Source organism: Panthera tigris, chromosome B4 (assembly GCF_018350195.1).
Source record: "Panthera tigris isolate Pti1 chromosome B4, P.tigris_Pti1_mat1.1, whole genome shotgun sequence".
Taxonomy (NCBI): Eukaryota; Metazoa; Chordata; class Mammalia; order Carnivora; family Felidae; genus Panthera; species Panthera tigris.
Genome location: NC_056666.1, coordinates 116,415,190 through 116,439,034, shown reverse-complemented (window position 1 = coordinate 116,439,034; position 23,845 = coordinate 116,415,190). Strand labels below are relative to the sequence as shown.

Sequence of the window (23,845 nt, the reverse complement as noted above, 5' to 3'; positions counted from 1 at the left end):
CTTGTTTACAAAGAAAGACCTTCCTGTATTATTTATGCAGCCAGAAGTTCATTTAAAAATGTAAAACTACAGAGGTGCCTGGGTGGCTCATTCAGTTAAGCCTCCGACTTTGGCTAAGGTAATGATCTCTCATGGCTGTGAGTATGAGCCCTGCATCGGGAGGCCTCTTTGGATTCTGTGTCTCCTTCTCTCTCTACCCCTGCCCCACTCACACTCTGTGTCTATCTCTCAAAAATATATAAACATTGAAAAAAATTTTATGTAAAATTATGAATCGTTTATTATCCTAGAAAGATAGGATTACAAGAACCTCTGTTTTGTGTTCTTTTCTATACATTCCAACCTTTATACAGTGAATATGTATTATTTTCATTGTAAAAAACTAATACTTTTTAAACTAAAGCATGAAGATACATATTCACAATAACAGTACTACAAATTAAAAATAGAAATTCCATAATCCCTAACTAGACAGAATTTCCACTAACTGCATCATTTGGGGGGGGAGAAGTATCTAGAAGCCCATTCTTGGACTATGTACTATTTTTTTTTTTTTTGAGAGAGAGAGAGAGAGAGAGTGCATTAGTGGGAGAGGGGCAGTGAGAGAGAGGAAGAGAGAGAATCCCAAGCAGGTTCCACACTGCCAGCGCAGAGCCTCATGCAGGGCTCAAACTCACAAACTGCAAGATCATGACTCAAGCCAAAGTTGGACGCTTAACCAACTGAGCCACCCAGGCACCCCTAGACTATATACTATTTGCTTCATATACTGAATCTCAGAAAAGGCAGATGTTTTTGATTCATTCATTCATTTCTAAGACTGAACTCTAAGACTGAACTCCAAGACTTAGGGTCCAAATGGACCATCTAAAAAGACATATTTTCCTTAACTCCATGTCCTACCTTTCCTATCTCTCTTTACTATTCCCCCCCACCACCAACTTTCTTCATTAAACACAAATTCGAACACTAGGATTCCTAGCTTACTATGAGGTGGGAAGTAAAGGGGAATATGCAAAGGTACATCGTGACCCCAAAAGCTGGCTCCCCTATGGAAAAGCTTAAGAAGAGTGGAGATTGGAAGAGCACTGTGAGGGGGCCTTCCTTGGGATCAGGTATGTCATGTAATACACTGTTCAAAGAAAAGCTGAAATTTTATCTGACTTCTTGGATTGGTCATAAAACCACAGACTAATGGTTTCCAAACCTTGTTACCATAACACAAGGTAAGAAATACAAAGAGCATGATGATCATGCTTTTAATTTCGTTCTTATCAGGAGGCTGAATTTTACATTCCTTTAGTTGTATCTGTTACCAGATTGACATAAAAACTCAACCCTGCAAGGTCCTAGAGCTTTTGGACTGTTACATTTCTCCCTGCTTGAAAACTAGCCAATTCTTTTCTGAGTTCATATCTTCCTTGTAGTACCTTGGCAGATACAATCAGCAGCAACCAGCACATGCTTTTTGTTTCCAAACCCTTCACCTAAAACCCCAAGTTTATTCACTATATGCTATCAAGTTATTGCAAATAACAGTTTTATCAAATATTCCATCATTACATAACATGAGTCTCCATCTTTATAGGCTCTAATCACAGTTTCTTTGCTGCCCACTCTTCAGTTCTGTAGCCAGGGCTACACATTTTAAGTTTTTATTGCAGCAATACCCCAATGCCAGTACAAAACACTACATTGGTCTCTTTAGACTAAGGTATGCCTAGGTAAAAAAACAATCGCACGTCCCCATAGCATAGAAGAACAAAGTTTTATTCCTCATTCACATGTGTGAATACTGTGGATCAGCTGGGTCTCTGCTGCATGCACCAGCTCCACTTTGGGAATATGGCTGAAGGAACAAGCCATATCTGGAACACTGCAAGCCTCTGGTTAGAGGAGGAAAAATGATGGAAGAACCATTAAATGGCTCTTAAATCTTCTTCTCTGAGATGGTACCAATTACTGCCAGTCACATTTCATTTTCTAAAACAACTCAGATGGTCAGGGTGCTACGTGGCTCAGTCAGTTAAGCGTCTGACTTCAGCTCAGGTCATGATATTGTGGTTCATGAGTTCAATCCCCACATCAGGCTCTCTGCTGACAGCTCAGAGTCTGGAGCCTGCTTTGGATTCTGTGTCTCCCTCTCTCTCTGCCCCTCCCCTGCTTGCACTGTATCTCTCTCAAAAAAAAATAAATAAATAAATAAATGCACATTAAAAAAATTAAAAAATTAAAAAATTAAACAACTCAGACAGTCAATATTGTTCTCAGTGGTGTAAAGAAGTATAATCCTTCTACAAAGAGGAACAGGTAATATTTTGAACAATAATTCAATCTACAGGGGTACCTCAAGTTTAATGTAATACAAACTAAATACACGTCTTTCTCCCAGTCTACTGCTCTCCTGGTTTCTCTCAGTAAATAACAGATAGTATTAGTGGAGGTCCAGAATTCTCATACTAGAAGAGGATTGGTGTGACAATTAGGTCACAAAAAAAAATGAGCTAAATAACTAGTTTTGAAGCTGCATCTTCTAAGCAAGCACACAGTTTTCATATAGACTGTATGGTCATTTAAGTTGGCTTGATGGAGTTGGTTGAAATTATGAATTGACTAAAGTCCCCACGATTTGCCCAGTTGATCCTTCATAAGAAAAGGTTACTTTTCAGTTTTGCTATACGGGAGCTTCATCTAATTTTCTTCTATTACATGAGCTTTGACTTGCATTGCATTTTATAAAATAACCTCGAAGGAAGATGCAAGCATTTTTTTTTTCTGTGCGATTTTTATTATCATTATAGTAGTCTTTACCAAGACCTCTTTGCTTTCATTAGTTAAAAAGGTTGTTTTTTCCTCCCCAATTTGCTTCATTATTTTTAAGCGTTGCTAAAAGAATAGTTGCAAGCAGTTATTACTTGGGTGTCTTATTTTTTTTTAATGTTTATTTTTGAGAAAGAGCGAACATGAGTTGAGGAGGGGCAGAGGGAGGGGGAGACAGAGGATCTAAAGCCAGCCCTGTGCTGACAGCAGAGAGCCCGATAGGGGGCTGGAACTCACAAACTGTGAGATTATTTTTTAAACAAAAAATACCAAAGTTTAATTATTGAACTCATACAAGAAGCAAACATGTATGCATATCTTGTGCTGTTTAGATCGACAGCTGCTGCATGTTACTGATTCCTTCGTTGTGGTTGCCATAGTGTTGTCACCAAATTCACTGTCAAGGTCACTGTGTGAATGGTTTTAAGGAGTATAGGAGAGTAATTAAGGACATGGGCTTCAGAGTCAGACTGCCTGGCTTTACGACCTGTTAGCTGTGTGACCTTGGAAAATGCATTTCACCTCTCTATGCTCTGTGCACCAGCTTCCTCATCTGTAAAATGGAGTAATAGGAATAACAACTGCCTCATATGGTTGTTGTAAGAATTAAATGAATTAAAACTAGTGAAGTGCCTACAGTGTGAGCCATTGGATTTTTGGATAATAATGCAGAAAAGCAACTGGTAAGGGGACAAGCCCACTTTTTCAAGAGACTTGTTTGTAGAACTCTGCAAAATTACTAGAGAAATGTTAGATTTTTGTTTAACCACTGAAGTACATTTTCAATTTTCATCTCAATAACAAACCCCCTTAACAGGATCATGACTGAAATGCTAAAATCACCAGGTTCCCTGTCAACAAAAGTTCAATTTTTTCCCAGTTCCTCACCGCATATGAATTTTTTTCATCTAAGTTTTACACACATTCACACACACACACACACACACACACACACACAGGCACATAGACAAAAGGAAGCGAGATTCTGTTGATTTTACTTACACTTAAGTATGGCAAAATGTTTCAAAGCCCCAAAATTCAAAACATCTTTTCCCCAAATATCTTCAAGTAACTTAATTTCTTAGAACGCAGCTGGCAAACTTTTTCTGTTAAGGCGCGATAGTTAATATTTAAGGCTTTTCAGGTCATAGATCTCTGTTGCCACTACTTAATTCTGCCATTGTAGCCTCAAAGCAGACATAGATAACAGTGAATAAATGAGTATGGTTGTATTCCAATAAAACTTTATTTACAACAAAGGACAGTGGGCCAGATATAGTCTGCAGGTCATAGTTTGCCAATTCTGTCTCAGATGTTACTCCATATTTACCTTGTGACTTTGATTATCTCTAGTATACAGCAACATACCCATGGTGAGAGAAGAAACTCAGTTTGGAAAGCAATAAGCTACAAAAAATGGCATATGAAGTAGTATACAGGTAAATATAAAGTAGAATAAAAACAGATGAGAGGCATCTGCAGGTAAGAAATAGATGATACTTCAATTCCCCAAGGTTATAGTTCAGCAGGAAAAACAGATTAAAACAGCATGAGTTTTATTTTCTGCCTCAGCATACTTACCTGTATAAATACATACTATATATGTATATAATGTATAAATACAAATATATACATATTTTATGTGTATATGTGTCAACTCTCAACCAGTCAGAGACACACACATCACTGGTGCAATTCATAAAACTCTGTGCCCCAAATAACATCATCAGCTCACTTAAACAATACATTCTGATTCCCAGGACTCATCAGTGAATCCCTCATTATCTTCCCTAGAATTCCTCTTTACATATGTCCGTATTTCAGGATAAACAGAAACTACGTGTGTTGCAAGAATGTTTTCCCAACATCTTCAGTCCCGTTGATCTGATTCTACTTCGAAAGCTAACAGATACTTTCAAGTTAATCGGTTATATATGAAACTCTAACTCCTTAATTATAATTCCATTAAACCATAAGAATCGATCACAGTGGGCCTAAATCAAGGCTGTGGCTGAATGAACTGTAAAGTGAAGCTATAATCAGTGAAGAATTAATAGAATTTGATAGTGAGGCTAGGGTTGGGTTTTGGGTTTTTGGGTTTTGTTTTGATTTGCTCTGGTTTTGTTGGTGTGTTGATTGTGTATCCGAGGTACTTAGAACAGTGCCTGATACTTAGCAGTCACTCTACAAACACTTGTTGAATGAATGAATGAGTGAATGAATGAATGAATGAACAGACACATAGAGCAGGGAAATTTGAGCTACAGAATATTATACAAGCAGTGAAATGCATGTCATTTTCTAATCATTTGGTGCCTTCAATACCTCTTCACAACACCTTGAAAAAAGTCTGTAAATTTCAAACCACCTCTTTGCAAATTGATTTAATGTCACTAAGCTCCACACATTTACAGCCCACGCTTTTTCAGTTGCTAAGTGCACTGGATTGTCACAGTATGTTCCAGGGGCTCCAGATTTCTCTCTCTCAAATGCAAAAGATGTGCTTCTAATTGGAAACAAAATCCTTGTCTTTCAAATACAATATTCTCTAAAGAGAAGAAACAGTACTCTCAGATTTCTATCAGTTCATATTAAAAGTGCTGTCCCAAAGCAAGGGAAAGCTTATGAGCTCCAAAATTCAATAATATTATTTTACAACTTGGAACTCAAAGAAGATTTATAGATTAGTTTTGCATTAATAGCTTCACTTCATTAGGAATAAAAATCATGACATGCTACTGAAAAAATTTATTCCTGATATGCATTGATAACTACTATTGAGGAGATGTATTACAAGAGACTAACTTTTCTAAGTCAATCATATAAACAAAATTTAGGTAAAAGTTTAACACTATGATGAAAAAAAGGGGTAAAAGGCTACATCAAGAAATAAGGAATAACATTTAAATTTAATACTGTGTGTGTATATATATATATATATATACACACACACATAAGTTTAAGAAGTATTTATTGAATGAGAATACAATAACAAAGTAGGGAGCAATTGGATATAAAATACAATCTGTAGATCTGAAGAATTTAGAGACTCATAGGAAAGGTTAGTCATTAATTCAGCAGGTTTTGTTTTAATTTTTTTAAGTTTTTATGTATTTATTTGAGAGAGAGAGAGAGAGAGAGAGAGGGAATGAGCGGGGGATGGGCAGAAAGAGAGAGGGACAGAGGATCTGAAGCAGGCCCTGTGCTGACAGCAGAGAGCCTGATGCAGGGCTAGAACTCACGAACTGTGAGATCATGACCTGAGCCAAAGTCAGACACTTAATCTACTGAACCACCCAGGCACCCCATTAAACAAGTTTTTATCAGGGTGCTTCTCTGGGTAGTAAATCTTAATGGTTGCACTGTAGCTTTGGATCACTTCAACATATGTCATCAAATTTAAACTTTTACTTTAAGATTTTATTCTGTTATAAGCAATACACGTGTTGTTGTTGTTAAGATTAAATTATAGAAACAAAAAGTGACTTTCCGTAACTACCACCACTAGGTGGGGTAACCACTATTACATTATAGGGTATCTTTTCTTGAAATAAGCATTTACAAATACAAATGCCTCTTTTAAAAACAAAAATGGTATCATACTATGCACAGGGTCAGTATAGCATGCTGCTTGAGAGCATAGGCTTTAAGCAATATCACCTCAGTTCAAATCCCAGCTCTACCACTAAGTTAACTTTCACAAGTTACTATAGATCTCAATACCAAAATTTTCTAATCTTTAAAATGGAAACAATATTAGTACATATGCCATACTATTATTACCAAAGTGAATACTCATAATCACTTAAGACGGAGCCTGGACGAACCCAACCAATGTTAGTTATTATTATGCAATTTGTGCTTTTACTCAAGATTATATTGTGGACCTCCTTCCTCTCTTTCATTTTTTTTTTTTTTTTTTTTGGAAGGAGCAAACAGTACCATGGTACAGATTTATTGTAATCCATGTAATACATTCTTGTTATTATACGTACAGATTGCTCCAAGGTACTCACAAAGAATGCTGCAAATGATATCTTTGTGCCTGTACTTAATACTTCCAAAGAATAAATGCCTCGAAAAGAAGTGGATGGATCAGAAGGGATAAATATTTTAAAGTGTATTTGAGATATTTCTGAGTTTCCTTCCAAAATATGGCAACTTATATTCGCACCATAACATACGAAGGTGATCTTTTCTCTATGTGGAGTGTGTGTGTGTGTGTGTGTGTGTGTGTGTGTTTCATATTTGGGCTTTTAATAACCCAGATTTGTTTTGTGTTTCATGTTTTAATAACCCAGATTTTTTTTGTATGATACAAGGTAGAAATCTAACTTTATTTTTGTTGAGTAGACAATTGTTCCATTACCATTTACTGGGTAGTGTATCCATTCCCAATTTATTTGAGATGACATTCTTATTACATACTTAATCTCCATATGTACATCGTTCAGTTTCTATTCGCTATTTTTTTCTATTGAAAAAATTGTCTTGGGGCCCCTGGATGGCTCAGTCAGTTAAGCACCTAGCTCTTGATTTCAGCTCAGGTCATGATTTCATGGTTGGTGGGATCAAGCCCCATATCAGGCTCTGTGCTGGCAGCACTGAACCTGCTTGAGATTCTCTCTCTCTCTCCCTCTCTCTCTCTGTCCCCACCCTGCACTTGTGCTCTCTCTCTCTCTCTCCCTGTCTCAAAATAAATATATAAACTTAAAAAAAAAAAAAAGAAACACTTGTCTTTCTCTGACAGTATCATATTACTTCAGTTGTTACTATAATGTAGTATATATCAGTATCTGTTAACTTTATGTTCTTTTTAAAACTTATTCTTGTACTCTTACTGTTGCAGATTATGGTAGAGATAGCCAGATGACCACTAAAAACTCATGGTTTCCTTTCATAACGTAGCACTGCTGCTGGAGAGAAGCTTCAGCAGCTTCAGCACATGTAGGCAGGGCCCTGTGACTAATTTTCACCAATGGAATGTGAGCAAATACAATGAATGTCATTTTTAGGTCAAAGTGATGGGGAAGCAGGTATGCCTTCTTCATGGTCACTGTCCCTATCCAAGGACTCCAGGACCTAATAGGAGGCCAGAACCATAGAATGAAAGATGCCTGGCTTCCAGAATGATCTTAGGGAAGTCAGCCTGACCAGGAACTCCTGCACTGACTGAGAGTAACAAATAAACCATTTATTGTAATAAGCCAGTAAGGTTTAGGGTTTTTCTATTACCTCAGCTAATATACACATGATGGATTATAAATAGCATTTTTTAAAAATTCAATTAAGATTTTAATTGGGAGCACATTTTATTTATAGATTAAGTTAAAGAGAATTGACAACTCAATATCGACTTTTCACATCTAGGAGAAATCACATCTTTGCATTTATTCCAGGCTTCTTTTGTAGCCTTCAATAAAGCTTTGTTGTTTTCTTTATGCAGATCCTAAATATTTCTTAGTAAGTTTATTTCTATATATTTTTATATTTTTGTTGTAGTGTGGCTGCAATCTTTTTCCACTACATTTTTTGACTATTGCTTGTACATAAACAGAATGCTTGCTTTTATAGGATTATCTTTTATCATCGTTTATCACACAGAATCTTGTTTGTGTCATTGGCTCATTGGTTTCATTTCTTGCATTATTTCTAGCAAACAGTTTTACCTCTTCCTTCCCTACATTGGCACTTTTTTTTTTTTTTTTTTGCACATTAACTAAGTCCTTGGAAATAATATTGAAAAATAGCAGTGATAGCTGTTTTGCCTGCTTTTCCTTTTAAATAAAACTCTTTAGTAGTTATCCATTAAATATAATGTTTCATAGTGATTTGATAAATGCCCTTTATCAAGTTCTGGAAATCTCCATCAATTATTACTTTTAAAAAAGGTATTTTTGTTGTTGTTGCTATTGTTAAGTCAGATGGATCTTAAATTTTATCCAAATGCCTTTCCTCTCGCTGTTTAATTTATTGTTTTCTTTAATACAACATATCATATTAATATATTTCCTAAATATTAAAACACATTTTAATTTTGTGTAACTCCTTCTTGGCCATTGTATATACCCTTAATGTGTTCAGCTATTTATGTAATATCTTTGTGCACACTTTCTTTTTTTTTTAAGTTTATTTATTTATTTTGAGTTTATTATTTATATTTGAGAAAGAGAGAACAGGAGAGGGGCAGAGAGAGAGGGGGGCAGAGAGAGAATTCCAAGCAGGCTCTGTGCTGTCAGCACAGAGACTGACACAGGCTCGATCTCACCAACCATGAGATCATGACCTGAGCCCAAATCAAAAGTCAGACACTTAACTGACTGAGCCACCCAGGTGCCCCTCCTTGTGCACACTTTTATATCAGAGATTGGCTAATAGGAGTGTGTCTGTATGTGTGTGTATGTGTGTGTGTGTACAACCTTTGCCTAGTTTTCTCATCAGGAATATTCTACCCCATAGAGCAAAGTTCAAAAATTTCATTTTTTTCTATGTTCTATAAAGTTAAGTATGATATCTCTTTTCTGAATATTTGAAAAACTCACTTGTCAAATCAACTGAGGGGAACGTTTTTTGGTGACGAAAGATTCTTGCTCATTTTCCACTTTTTTGTACAATTATTGAACTATGCAAGTTTCTTTATCTCTTCTTGAATTTTTAAAATATTTTTACTTCCCTATAAAACTATATATTTCATTTTTCCAAAGCTTTTTTTCTAAATTTGTACATAATGTTCTCTTTTAATTTTTTAAAGTTTCTTCCACCTCTGCAGCCTTGTCTGTCTCCTTTTACATTTTCAATACTGCTTATCTGAATCTTCTCTTTTTCATATTGGATAGGCTAAGGCTTGTCTATTTGAATTGGTTGTTTCAAAAAATCGGCTTTTATTCCACAAGTCTAAAAAGTATGAAGACACTATAGGAAAAATTGTGTATTTATTTTTTTTCTCAGTCAGATTAAAATTTTTATACATTGCTTTAAATTTAGTGGTGTTTCACCTGAAAAGGTATCAGGAGGCTAAAAAGCGTATTGAACACATTGGTTGAAGCTTATCCTATCTGCATGTTTAGCCTAGATGCCTGACTGCTTGGGCATTCTATATATTCAAGTTTGTGGATCACTTTATTCCAATCTTCCAAGTTCTTACTTGTTTTTGGTCTTCTTTATCAGTTTCTGAGACAGATTTTAAAGTTTCCCATGATTATAGTTTCTTCAAAGTCTCCTTGTCTAATAGTTTCTAACAGTTTCTGTTTCATAGATTTCTAACACTATATTGTTGAGATGATAATGTTCTTCCTTACTGTATCTTTTTAATGGATTTTATTTTTATCAATATACAATTTTTTTTGTTGTTGTTTCATGGACACTTTTTGCATTCAGAGGAGCCATGCTGAAATGTTACCCCAACATTTTCCAGTGGATTGGTCTAGGATATGTACTTTACTGACTGGGCCAACAATTTCCTCCTGAAAACCATTCCTTAGGATTGTGAGACTTACCAGAGGTGGAAGCTGTAACATGGAAAGCACAGATAGCATAAGCATTGCCAACAGCTGAGTAAAAGAAACTGAAATGCAAAGAGCTGAGTATAGCAGATACCCAGAGAGACACGTAGATATCAGGCTGGGAGATGGCCTCTTGGATACAGTGTGAGACTGAAGCCCAACTATATTTTTTTCTTGAGGCTCTGTGAGCTATACTCATTTCCTCATGACAAATTCCCCTTTGGCTTAAACTTAAATTCCCCTTGGACTTAAAGTTCATTCATTCCACAATTATTTATGGAGTACATAGTATGTGCTAAGTACTGTAATCAGCGCTAAAGATATAGCAGAGAACAAAACCAAGTCCTTACCATCATGGAGTTTGCATTCTAGATGGGATACATAAAAAGCCAGCAATAAAGATAAGTGAGGGAAACGCTATCTAGATAAGTGGTCAGGGAAGCCCTGTCTGAAAGAAGGGAGAGTAAAACAGGTGGATATCTGAGGAATGAGCATTTCAGTAAGAAGGAAGAGCAAGGGAGAAGGCCCTGAGCCATTCAAGGTATTGTTTTTTAAATGTTTATTTATTTATTTTGAGAGAGAGTGAACATGAGTGGGAGAGGGCCATGGGGAGAGAGAGAGAGAGAGAGAGAGAGAGAGAGAGAGAGAATCCCAAGTAACTCTGCCCTGTCAGCACAGAGCCCCACACAGGGCTCAGTCCCATGAACTGTAAGATGATGACCTGAGCTGAAATCAAGAGTCCAACACTTAACTGACTGAGCCACCCAGGCACCCCGCATTCTTTTTTAGCATTTTCAAGGAATGGCCAGAATATCAGCATGGCTGGAACTGACTGGGTGTGGGAAGATGGAAGGAAAGAGCCTTGAAGTGGTAGCCAGGGGCGAAGCTCCTGCAGGGGTTTATAAGCCTTGATAAGGAGGGTAGAGTCACGATCTGATTACCTGTGAATGGATTACTTTGGCTACTGAGGAGGAAATAATAGACTGTAGATGGGCAAGAGAAGAAGCAGGAGGGATGCCAGTTGAAGGCTCTTGTTGTACCAAGAGCCACTCGAGTCTAAAGTGAAACTGATGGAGGTTTGTGGCTGGGTGGAAGTCGGATGGAGTCTGTGGCTGGAATCTGGATACATTTTAAAGGTAAAGGATGCATTGATGGGAATTTGAAGTGGGAGAGAACGGCAGAAGTTAGTGACTTCAAGGGATTTGGTCCAGGCAAAACTGATTACCAGTTTGCAGTAATGCTAGTGTTCCAGTTTACCTTGCTCTAGCTAGGTTCTAAAATATCATTATGTGTCTTTGTTAAATGACAAGTTTTTCAGCCTTTTTGAAAAATATGAATTGTTTATGGTTTCAGACCTATCTATAATCAATGACATATGTTTCGTTATTCAACTTTTCAGCCACATCCATTCTGTTATTCAGCCCAGCTTTTGAGCTACTGAGCTGTTGGTTCTGTTTTGTTTTGTGGGGGAGGAGAGGATTGCCAGGTGTTCTGTATTTACAGCACATGTCTTCTATTTAATGATTTTTGTCCCGTGTCCTATGTTAGTCCAACACGCTATGTGTTGTTTATTCGCATTTGCCCCCCCCCCAATAAATTATAAACAATGGCAGTTAGAGTTTTTGTTTTTTTTTTTTTTGTTTGTTTGTTTGTTTGTTTTTTTCCCAAAACAGTAATCAGCACTTAAATCGCTTACAGGACAACATATCTCCACAAGATCTACGCAGTCTTTTACGATCTTTCGTGAATATTTTGCTGGAGGAAGACCAAAAGGGGAACTGAGCCTTAAAAGTATTTTGTTTTCATATTCAAGAAAGGAAAAGACTTTTCTTTGGTCAAAGACCCAAACTGTGATTCAGCAACCACCGTTAACACTGTAACCACCGTTAACACACATGCTCTGAACAGCAGCTAACAACAGCCTCACTGTATCTGAACGTTAGCAAATCAAAGACAACGCCCGGCTTCTAGAATCCAGCCAATCTGTGTGATGAAACCCACCGTTCTTAAAGTCAGCCAGTCAATGACAGCTCTGCCCATTGAGGCAACAGCCAATCAGCAAATGCCTCAAAGTCAGCCTGTCACCAGCTGCCTAACTGAAAATCAGGCAATCCCTAAACACTACACCTCTAAAAGCCCACCAAAGCCTGAAGACCAGACTTCCCAAAACCTCATATAAGATCAGATTTGGCTTTGTCTGGGGAGACTGTGCCTTACAAGCACAGCTCTCTCCCTTGCAAGCAAACCAGAGTTTCACTTTTTTTGCATTAGATATAGAGTTCGATTTATCATTGGTCCGTTAATTCTCAACTTTTTCAACAGTCCAACCTCTGTTTATACGAGCTGGGCTTGTGAGTGACAAACACACGGCCACCTCTGTGAGATTATCAAATTCAGTCTTTTCAATGCTGGCAGTGGTTGCCATTACCTTTTTTTGTTTGTGTGTGTGTATTTGAACCCAAAATGTCAATCCCCAAGTGTAAATTTTGTGATGAATTTTCTGATCAGTGGATTTTTACTAAATAAGGAAAAAGTCATTTTGAAGCTCTCAGTGTACAATTGTTTACTTAATATCAGAAATGGTGGAAAGTCGGATATAAACCAATAGTATGTAACAGCTAAGCACACCAGATACAGCGTTTACTCAACTAGTACCAAAGAAAGTGATAAAATAACAACTAAAATAACAACTTTTTAGTAAGCGAAAATCGGATGCAGAAGATAAAATCATCACAGAAGCAGTTATAATGGCCTTCCACACCATAGATCACCATGTCTTTCAGCTCAAATGATCCGGCTGAATGACCTCATTGCTTAAAAGAACTTGTTTAATGTATTTGTTAGAAAAAAAAGATTTATTAAATATGTACTCCTTTAAGTGTAAAGGTTATTCATAAAAAGAATAACACTATGGACAGAAAAAGAAATTACAGCTTGAAATGGATAATTATAACAGCACTTGGCCATGACAATGTCAGAATTCTATTGTTACATATGGATGTTACTAAATACTCTTCCAGTATGGCAACTAGTAGAATCATTACACATAGTGTTGTAGAAGAGGGAAGAAAAATTGCTGACAATACTCTTTCCTGCCAAAGGACAATGTTTCTAAAAATTATTGATGGGGTGCCTGGGTGGCTCAGTTGGCTGAGCATGGGACTCTTGATTTTGGCTCAGGTCACCATCTCACAGGTCAGTAAGATTGGGCCCCACATCAGGCTCTGTGCTGATGGTGTGGCGCCCACTTGGAATTCTCTCTCTCTCTCTCTCTCTCTCTCTCCCTCTTTGTCTGACCCTCCCCTGCTCATGCTCTCAAAAATAAATAAATAAATACATACATACATAAATAAAAGTTATTGATCAAGAGATCACAGTATAATCCTGAAGAATAAAAAAGCAAGTTAGACCTGAAATATGGGCCAATGTGCTCCCATAAGTCAAATTCGAAGACCAGTTCTCCAAGTTGTTAACTTTATGACATTACATGTTCAGTATACTGACTCATATTATTAATTTTGAGCATATTTTTTCATTAATAAATGTTCAATGGACAAAAGAATGTAATAAGTTGACTGCTGTGGAAACTATCCTATGTGATTGGAGTAAAGGCTATAAATGCAAGAAATTTTATAAGCAAATTTTGCCTAACAAATAATTATTAAGGAGAGACATAGGAAATATAATTTTAAAAAGGGGTATGAAATTTAGATATTTAGAATTTATTTGGGATGAATAAGTAATTTTCTTAAAGACTAAAGTTATGCAACCACAAGCCAAGGAATTTCTTTTTTTTTTTTTTAATATTTATTTATTTATTTTGAGAGAGAGAGAGTGAAAGCAAGGGAGGGGCGGAGAGACAGGGAGAGAGAGAATCCCAAGGAAGCTCCACGCTCAGTGCGGAGCCTCACATGGGGTTCGATCTCCCAACTGGGAGATCAAGACCTGAGTGGAAATCAAGAATCAGCGGCTCAACTGAATGAGCCACCCAGGCACCCCTAAATAAGTAATTTTTAGCATAATTATGCCCCATGCAATATTTCCTTAATGAACATATGCATAGCCAATTAGAAATAATTAAACTTTAACTGAGTGTTTTTTATTTTTATTTGTTCATTCTGGCAACCCGAAGGGAGGGACAATTCTTTTTTTTAATTTCCCAGGACTTAGATTGCTTCTTTTTCATGGATGCAAGAAAGTCATATGGATCTGTTTCCTGCATTAATTCTGTTTCCTCATAGGAAATGTCTTTTGTTTCTACATTATAGTATCATTCTTTCATGGTTTTCCTCAAGTGTTTAGGAATTCTTGGTTACTCATACTTAATAATTTCAGGTTTAGATCGACCCATTTAGGTATCTGGAGTGTTGGAATCCTCATGGAATCCTTGTTTTCTTGGCAATCTGTGCAATTCTTGAGTGGGCAAGAGAGACAGTGTGGCCAGTAGTCTTTCCTTTAGGGGAAATACAGAGCTTGCCTTCTGGATGCCAGAGTTCTCCATGCTTTATGACTGAGGGAAATAATGTCCTGGTTTGCCTGGTTTGCCTATAAAAAAGTATACTTTTTTATACTTCTTATCCTGACACAATTACTAACAGTGCTTTTACTCAAAAGTGTCCCAGTTTAGACAACAAATTATACTTTCATCCTTATGACAGATGGAAACTAGCTGGGATATTGTCCTATTTCTCTCTGGCCCCAGCACCCTCCTTGGGAGTGTCTTGTGGCAAATATCCCAGTAAATTTAGAAAGCAGAATTCACAGCCTTAACCAGGGGGCAAATGCTATAGCAGCCACTTGGAGAATACAAGACCGATACAGTTACTCCACAGCACTGTAATTAATTACCCGACAGGCTGCCCTCCTCTGTCTTTATTACTTAGCATCTTAGGTTTCTTTTTCAGGGTCATCAGAGCTGCTATCTTCCACCTAAATAGGATTATAGGTTTAGTTTTGCTTTGTTTTGTTTTGTTTTATCCCTGGTGGATATTATCATCCATGACTAACCCCATCTGCTTTAATATTCAATATCAAGTCTATAATAGCACCTGTAATAACAATAGTTATAGGTGAGATATAAGAACTTATTATGTGTCAGGTGCTGTTCAAAGCATTTTACTTGTATGAATCATCACAGCACTCTATGATGTACAGGTACTTTTATGTCCATTTTCCAGATATGGAAACTGAGGCATAGAGAGGGAAACTAATTTACCCAAGAGCTGGAACCCAAAGAGAGTAAGCAGCCTACCAAGAACCCAGCAGTTGGATCCAGAACTCACATTCTTTTTATTATTATTTATTTATTTATTTATTTATTTATTTATTTATTTTGAGAGAGAGAGAGAACGCTCATGCACATGCATGCAGGAGGGGCAGAGAGAGAGATCAGAGAGGGATAGAGATCATGGTCACAAACCATGAGATCATGACCTGAGCCAAAATCAAGAGTCTGATGCTCAACCCACTGAGCCACCCAGGTGCCTCCAGAGCTCCATTCTTAACCATTGCTTAAATTCCTTATATCAGACAATAGCCTTTTCCCTGACTTTCTGAAGCTGCTTGGAGTTTAGCGTAGTTCTGTCATTTCTGTGGGGTTTGAGAGTTTAACTCATGCAGTCAATTAAGCTTATCCAACTATTTTTATGAAACTTGGGTGTTCTGTCATATTGAAGAAGGGCTTCTGGGTTAAATGATTATTTGTTTTCTTGCAGGCAGTCTAAACCTTCTGTTAGCCTGCCCTTGCTAATGTGCACGAACATTCACAGACCACTTCCCACTGCTTTATCTAGAAAGCTGGATGAAGATCTGGCATAAAAGCAGGAAATGTGCCATGGAAATTTCCACACAGCCCCTGGAAACTCCACTGTAGGTACATTATGGGCCATCTCAGGGTTATAATAAGGTCTCCCTTTATAGACCTAAATCATATTATTTTAATCAGAAAGACACAGTGACAACCGAGGCTGATCCCATTATTTTGCAAATAGGAAAACTAATTGCAAAGAGATCAAGTGATTTACCCATCATCTCCCAGATAATTAGTATAATTAGTGATAAGGCCAGAATTACACCCTGTGTCCTAAGAGTTTTTTGTTTTGTTTTGTTTTGTTTTTGGGTTTTTGTTTGTTTGTTTCATTCTGTCTCACTGCTTCTCTATTTGGTTGCTTTGGGAATGGAAAGAGAAAATCATTAAAATCATACTATTGTATATCTAGAAATGATTGTTTTGTATAAGCTTGATCTTGATATTCTTTCCAAATCCATACTTTTGTAAAAATTACTGTCTGTTTTTAAGGTTTGCTTGCTGTATCTGTCATGGTCCCCTATAATATTTTTCAGGTTTTTCTGTGATACACATGCTGGTATAGTAAACCACACTTCTTTTCACCTCCAAAATAGCATTGATTCATATTGGTTCAAATATGTTAACATTTTCATTTGAACTGACTCACTTGCCAGGAGAAACAGGCTTTTATGCCAGTTTCCAGCATAACCCATGTCACCCTTCTGCTGGATAAAATAAAGGAATATTATTCTACTCTAAGGCTAATGAAATTTGAAAAGTGAAAGCCTTTTCTGTTTCTTGTGTTTTTTTTTTCTGATAGCAATTGGCTTTTGAGTTACAGATATATTCTAGAAATTGCAAAATTGGAAAGGTTAAGAGAGGGGAGGGGACTTTTGGTAAAGGAAAAAGAGGAGAATTACAAAATATTTCATAATTTATCAAGAGATGAATATTTCACATTCTAAAAGAAATAAAATGGTCTTCTTGTCCAGAACTAAAAGGTAATGTTGTAGACAGAAAAAAAAAAAAAAAAAAAAAGTAAAAGTAAGCTGATAAGTTTTTATTATTTGTTAAGGGGAAGAAATAGCTACCAATACTCACGACTAGCATATTAGGAACTAATATGGAAGATATTAGTTTGGAAGCATATTAGGAACTAAATGCTAAAATATCTATTGTTCATAAGCCATAAGTTGAAGATAAAAAGCAACAATTCTGGTCAATTAATATCTCTCTTTGACTGTCTACAGCGAAGAAAGCAACAGAGCTAGAAAATCTGCTAACACTTTCCCCAGCTTTCAGGACAACCAAGTGACCCATAATACACTCAGCAGATGCATTTCCTTGAATTCAGCAAAATCCCCCATTCCATCCCACCCACAATCACCTGGTCAGCCATTTGCCTCTTGATAATGATGCCTCCAGTTCCTCCTCTGGGGGGAACATCCCACCGACACTCCTGTTAATCTTAGCTAAAATAGTATCTTTTCCCGTTTAATTTTCTTTATACTCTTGTTGCTATCACAAATTATCTCATGTTTATATATTTGTTGTCTGTCAGCTCTCTTTTAGAGAAGATTTTGTCTATTTTACTCATCATACAACTCTGGTTTTTAGAACAATGCCACTTAGGAGGTGCTTAAAAATATTTGTTGAATGAATAATTTATTTGTCTCCCTTGCAGCTTCAGAGAGAGTCTTGGGCCCTAGGATATCAAAGAGCGGCTATCAACTCTCACACCTTGTCCACTTCAATCATCCCTTGGCAATGTCCCACCTCTGAAATTTTAAACTCCATGGAAATTTGCTCTAGTTGCTATCCCCTCTTTCTCTGGTACATTCCCTATTGCATTCTTTCCAAAAGCTCTGGACTCTTCAATTGTAACACAAATGCTCCACAAATTCTATTTAATATTTAAGGCTTTACTTCTCATTTGCTTCTCCAACTGAGCCTATTGAAAGAGTAGTTTACACCCACTAGCTTGAGTGTACTATCTCCCACTCTGTCTCAACCCAGGTATTCTGGTTTCTGTTCGCACCCCTCTATCAAAACTGCCTCTGCAAATGTCACCACCCCACAATCCCATCAGACTGTAAAACCATCTTCAAAACAGAAATTTATTACCAAGTACTAGGAATATGTGGAAAAAGAGGAATTTTCTTACAGGTAGAGTAAAAATGGAACAACCGTTTTGGAGGGCAACTGGTAAAAGTTAAAAACATGAATTACCAGGGCGCCTGAGTGGCTCAATCAGCTAGGCATCTGACATCAGCTCAGGTCATGATCTCATCGCTCATGGGTTCGAGCCCCACATCGGGCTCTCTGCTGTCAGTGTGGAGCCCACTTTGGTTCCTGTATCCCTCCTCCCTGCTCCTCCCCAGCTCTTGCTTTCTCTCTATCTCAAAAATAAGTAAAAGCATTTTTTAAAAAAAACCATTAATTACCAACAACATATTCCCCTAGAAAAACTCTCTCACATGAGCACAAGAAGACAGTGTTAGCATAGCAAAAATTTGGAAATCACCTAAGTGTCCGTTTTGGTAGACTTGTACTTGGCACAAGTATCACCTTCCCCTTCTTCATCAGTAAACTGAACAACCAAATTTTAGACATGTGGTCACTTAGAATAAAGATTGCTTTTCCTATTCTCTTTTACAGATGTAATCATGTGATTAAGTTTTAGATAATGGGATGTAGGCAAAATTAGGGAATGAAACATCCTCCTTTTCTTCCTTCTACTGTGCAAATGCAAATATGTCCACTAGAGCTGAGGCCGTCCTTTTGTCTGAGGTAACCCATAAGTGAAGGTCCATACGTAGAGGAGTAACAAGTAAACGGAGCCTGGGTCCCTGAACCTGTGGCACTCTATGCCATTCCTGGAAAACTGCCCTTGAACAAGAGAGAAAACATTTTTTTATCTTGTTTAAGACCCTGGTATTTCAGCTTTTTGTTGATCATCTTTAGCCAAACTTAATCCTAACAATCAAAACAGCGTATTCATTAAACTGACTTCAGTATAGCAATAAATAAACAAAAGAAATGTATCAATGTGGGTAAATCTCAGAAACATAATACTGCAGAATAAGATATACAAAATAATACTATTTACTTAAAGTTAAAAATGCATGATAACAGGGGCACCTGGGTGGTTCAGTGGGTTAAGCCTCCAACTCTTGATTTCAGCTCAGGTCATGATGTCACAGTTCATGAGTTCAGGCCCCGCTGTCAGAGCAGAGCCTGCTTGGGATTCTCTCTCCTTTCTCTGCCCCTCCTTTGCTTGCCCTCTCACTCTCTCTCTCTCTCTCTCAAAATAAATAAACATTTAAAAAACAAAAATAAAATGCATGATAACATATATATTGTTTACAAGTTTATACATATTTACAACATGTGTAAAAATTGTTCGTGACAACTTCAAGATAGTGATATCCTTAGAACAGGGATTTTTCTGATTCTACATAGTTTAACCAGCTACATTATTGATTATCTTAGCCAGGATGATCAAAGTCAAACCAATTAAAAACCACTCAGTTTGTCTTCTCAACAGTTTTCAAGGCTAATGTGTCCACCCTTCCCTTGTAAATCACTGCCACTGAATAAAAGCCCTTTCCTCAGTAGTTGAGCCACTCCTGAATGATAAGAGGTGCAACAAGCTGTTTCTGGGATGTGACTTTGTGAAAACCAAGCCAAAAAGAATATCCTGCCAAGCTTCAATGAAACTGTAGCAGAAGTGGCCTTGGTTAATTGGCCACCGTGGATTAACCACAACTTATTCACATCTACCAACTCTTTCCTGAGTATATACTGAGTTAGGGTTAGGAATATTTACCCTGTAAATTAGTATGAGTGAAACAAGAGCTGGCTGCATTATTTTTTTATGTGGAGGAAATCTGATCTTGAGACAAAAAAAAAAAAAAAAAAAAGCAATCAACCAGTTAGCCATTTTCAAGTTTCTAATAACAGTGAGAAGAAAAAACACCATTTGTCGAATACTTATTATGTATTTGCTTATTTAAAATATTTTTCACAACACCACTATAATATAAATTTAAAACCTGAGATTAGCAATAGTTTGTGATCACATAGGTAGAAAGGGGTTGAACCTATATTCTGTTCAAAGAGCTGTCTAAATCCAAAGTGTATATTCTGGAATGTTTTTTAAAAATTTTTCTTAACGTTTATTTATTATTGAGAGACAGAGAGAGACTGAGCATGAACATGGGAGGGACACAGAGAGGAGGAGACACAGAATCTGAAGCAGGCTCCAGGCTCTGAGCTACCAATACAGAGCCCCACGCGGGGCTCGAACTCAAAAACTGTGAGATCATGACCTGAGCCGATGTCAGTCACTTAACCAACTGAGCCACCCAGGCGCCCCTATATTCTGGAATATTGTGCTAATCCATTTGCCACAACTAACAGTATTTACTGTCAGGGTTTAGTCCTGTGTACAGGTAAACTAAATAGTTGATTACATTGTGCAGTTAGAATAGGGATTGCATTATGCACAGGCCATTGACAGGTTTACCTGTCCCCAAACATCTTCACATTCTGCAATGTTGTTACCATTCATGTCACTTTTTGTGGTCAAGTCATGGGCCCCAGAATATTAGTAAAGTTTGCCTCCCCTGAGGGACACATTCTTACTGACAAATCCATAGATTAATTTAATGCATTAAACTACCACTTAACAACAAGCTACTAAAATTAGATTTCCAAAGGAATGAAATACCTTTCACATACACTTTAGTGGATAATATAAATGTCTTTTAAGGATCAAGTTCTTTTGGGAGAAAAAGCTGTAACAGGGGGACCTGGGCAGTGAAATGATGCCATGAAGGTGCTGTCTACCCTATGGATTTGGTATCTTAACCTGAAATGGAATGTTGTAGCTTGGAGAAATCTTGAATATTAGCTGTCACAATCTCCTTCATTACCATACCAGGGAAATACACGCTTTACAAAAGTGGAAGCTTAGCTCAGCGAGATTCCTCCATTTGTTCATAGACATATAAGTAGATTTTAACTATGCTAAAACTAAATCACAAGCCTTTGAACTCCAAAATTATTTCTCTGTCAAAATTTGAGGAGAGAAATGCCAAAAAGCAGAAAATGAGAGAAAAAAAAGAAATATTTGGCCCAATTCATAATTTAAACCAACACAAGCACATCCACCAAGTGACTTTATCTGATCTTGGATGGGAGGAAGGGAAAAAGACAGAGGATGTAGGGAGATGGCTGGGTGGGTGCCAAGAGCATTCTTCCTCTGTTTGGGAAAAACAGCTATTCAAAGCACTGAGAGCTAGAGCTCTGATTTTGGTTTCTTTTTGCTTTCAAGACCATAGCTAATTTGAGGAGGAAGGAGAGGGAGCTTGGATAATGGCAGGAGAGGCTGTTGTAATAGAGACAGAGAACTCATCTTATCCAGTTCCCAGCCCAATCTATGTCCAACCCTTAATAGGAGTCCCCAACTCTGGTGACAAGGAGCCCAACACCTCCCTGCACAGGTCTCATCTTTGAGTCAAAGTCAAGCTTGCTATGGTTCTCACCCTCTGGTCCTGCTAACTCCCTTTGAGGCCATTCAAACAAGTCAAACTTCCTCTCCATAATAATCTTTCACATATCTGATGAGTCAAGTAATAATAACAGCACTTACATGTAATGTTATATGCCAGGCAGTCTTCAAAGTGTTTTACTTAATATTAATTCATTTAGCTTTCTCAACAACCCAGAGTACTATTATCATTGGCACCATGGAAAACTGAGGCAGAGAGAGGTTAAAGATACTTGCCCTGCTCTCACAGTCAGTGTTCAAGCAAGGATTTGAGTCCATTCACTCAGTCACTAAGTTACATAAGTTTTTCCTCCCCATTTCTTGCTCCCCCTTCAGCTGTTCCTCATATGATACGATTCTGTATCCCTTTCACCATTTCCTTTGACTCACACTCCAGTTGGTCAATGCTGCTTTTAACAGTCACTGTCAAAGCCTGAGTTCATTGGGAAGCAGGCTCTGACACAGAGTTCATAGCATGCAGGATGTTTGTTAATGAGCCCCCTTGACGTCCACACCTGAGGAAAGTGAAAAGGACAGAGGGATGGGGCAAAACAGACCTAAGACATTCATACAGTTTTGGTAGGTCTACTGACTTATATATTGTAAAATATTCACAGGTTACTCTGAAAATGTGAACTATTTTCAGTGGAATGGATATAAGATTGGCTGAAATTTTGACTACATTAAATTAATACCATGCCCTATTTTTGTCCCAAATGTTAGCTGGGCAAGTTCACCCAGACCCCATTGGTAAAATATAATGGTGTTTGCAAAAGATGATAATGGAAATCATTTTACTGATTCAGGCTAATTAAGTAAAACCTTCTGGATATTTATACCTCTGCAGAGGTATGATTTATCTTCAAAATTAAAAGGGATGTTGTTCTTGTAAGTGTTGGGAGAAAGTCTACAGATCCCCTGTGAAGATTAGTAGGCCCCTTATTTGTACAAGCTCTTCTGTTTTTTAGTTTAATAATACTACTGCTGCTTGATCAACCAAGTTGTTTTTAAGAGTTCCACAGTATTTTGGCAAGTCTGTAAAGTAATAGATAATTAGTCCCCAGGAAAAAAAAGGAGTAGAATACCACAGCCCCCGCAAATCTGTTACTTCTCAGATGCCTATTACAGTGGCTGCTCCAAATGCTATTAAAGCTAAACCTTGAATTCTTACCTTATTTATTCTTACAGTCTGTTTATCAACTGTTCATATTTCAAAGCTGCATATATTTGTATTCTTGTTATTACATTATCCATTTCAGCAATCACAGTTTATGACTTAGCTAGAGGAGAGATCATACAAAGGCATAAAAGGGAAATTGATGGGAATATTATTTTAATAATAGCTACACATACAGAAATGAGGGAAAACTTCCAAGGGAAATTAAAAGCAGGTAAGTTAACAAAACAGGAAGTGAAATATGAGAAAGAATCATCTACCTGCTAAATGAACATACTCTCATTCAATGTGAACTCCAATATAGCATTGTTCCTCCACGTTGTTAAGTTTGCTGAAAAGATATTTTAAACGGTAATTCCCATCTTCAAGTTGAATTACTTCTACAAAGTAAGCCAGTCACATTCCTCAGATACCAGCCTCTTCATTACATTTTCCAGCAGGCCATAGCATCTCCCTCTCATACCCAACAAAATTCAGGTTACCTTCTATGACACTAGACATAACTTCTTGCTCTTTGGAGTAGTCTAGCCCTGTCTGTTTCACTAAACTGACTCAATCCCTTTGTTAATTTTACATAAACATTCTCCATGGAAACAGCTCCTTCGGAGTCAGACTGAGAAAAGAGCAAAAGAACTTGGTTAGGTGTATCCATTAGAATTATCTGTATTTTGTTTAACCCCCTTGAACTAAAGAGTTTAATAGAAGTCAAAGAAGAATGGAAAGCTTATCAAATAAGCTGTTTTATATGGGCAGCTTTCCCATGAATGAACACAAGATTTCCTATAAGAATTACATAATATGTGTTGCTCACTTTGCCACAAGTCCTTATCTTGCCTATGATGTAAAGCTGAGCTGTAAGAGATACACGTCTAAAGAGAAGGGTCAGCAGGAGGCCCTGAACCAACTTTATAACTGCAAAGGGAAATTGACTAATCTTAGAAATTTGTTTTTCCTTCCTTGTGCTAGGCTTGATCCAACTGGAGGAAATTGACTGGTATTTCATG

The 23,845-nt window shown here is 37.2% G+C and overlaps 1 long non-coding RNA gene across 1 annotated transcript; it reads right to left on the bottom strand.

Moving 5' to 3' along the window:
- Positions 1 to 22,017: 22,017 nt before the first annotated feature.
- Positions 22,018 to 23,334, bottom strand: LOC122240177. Its single transcript, XR_006219539.1, has 3 exons — positions 23,102 to 23,334; positions 22,836 to 22,944; positions 22,018 to 22,179 (listed from the first exon to the last, which is right to left on the bottom strand). It is a non-coding gene; the product is annotated as an uncharacterized LOC122240177 (long non-coding RNA).
- Between the last annotated feature and the right edge of the window lie 511 nt (positions 23,335 to 23,845).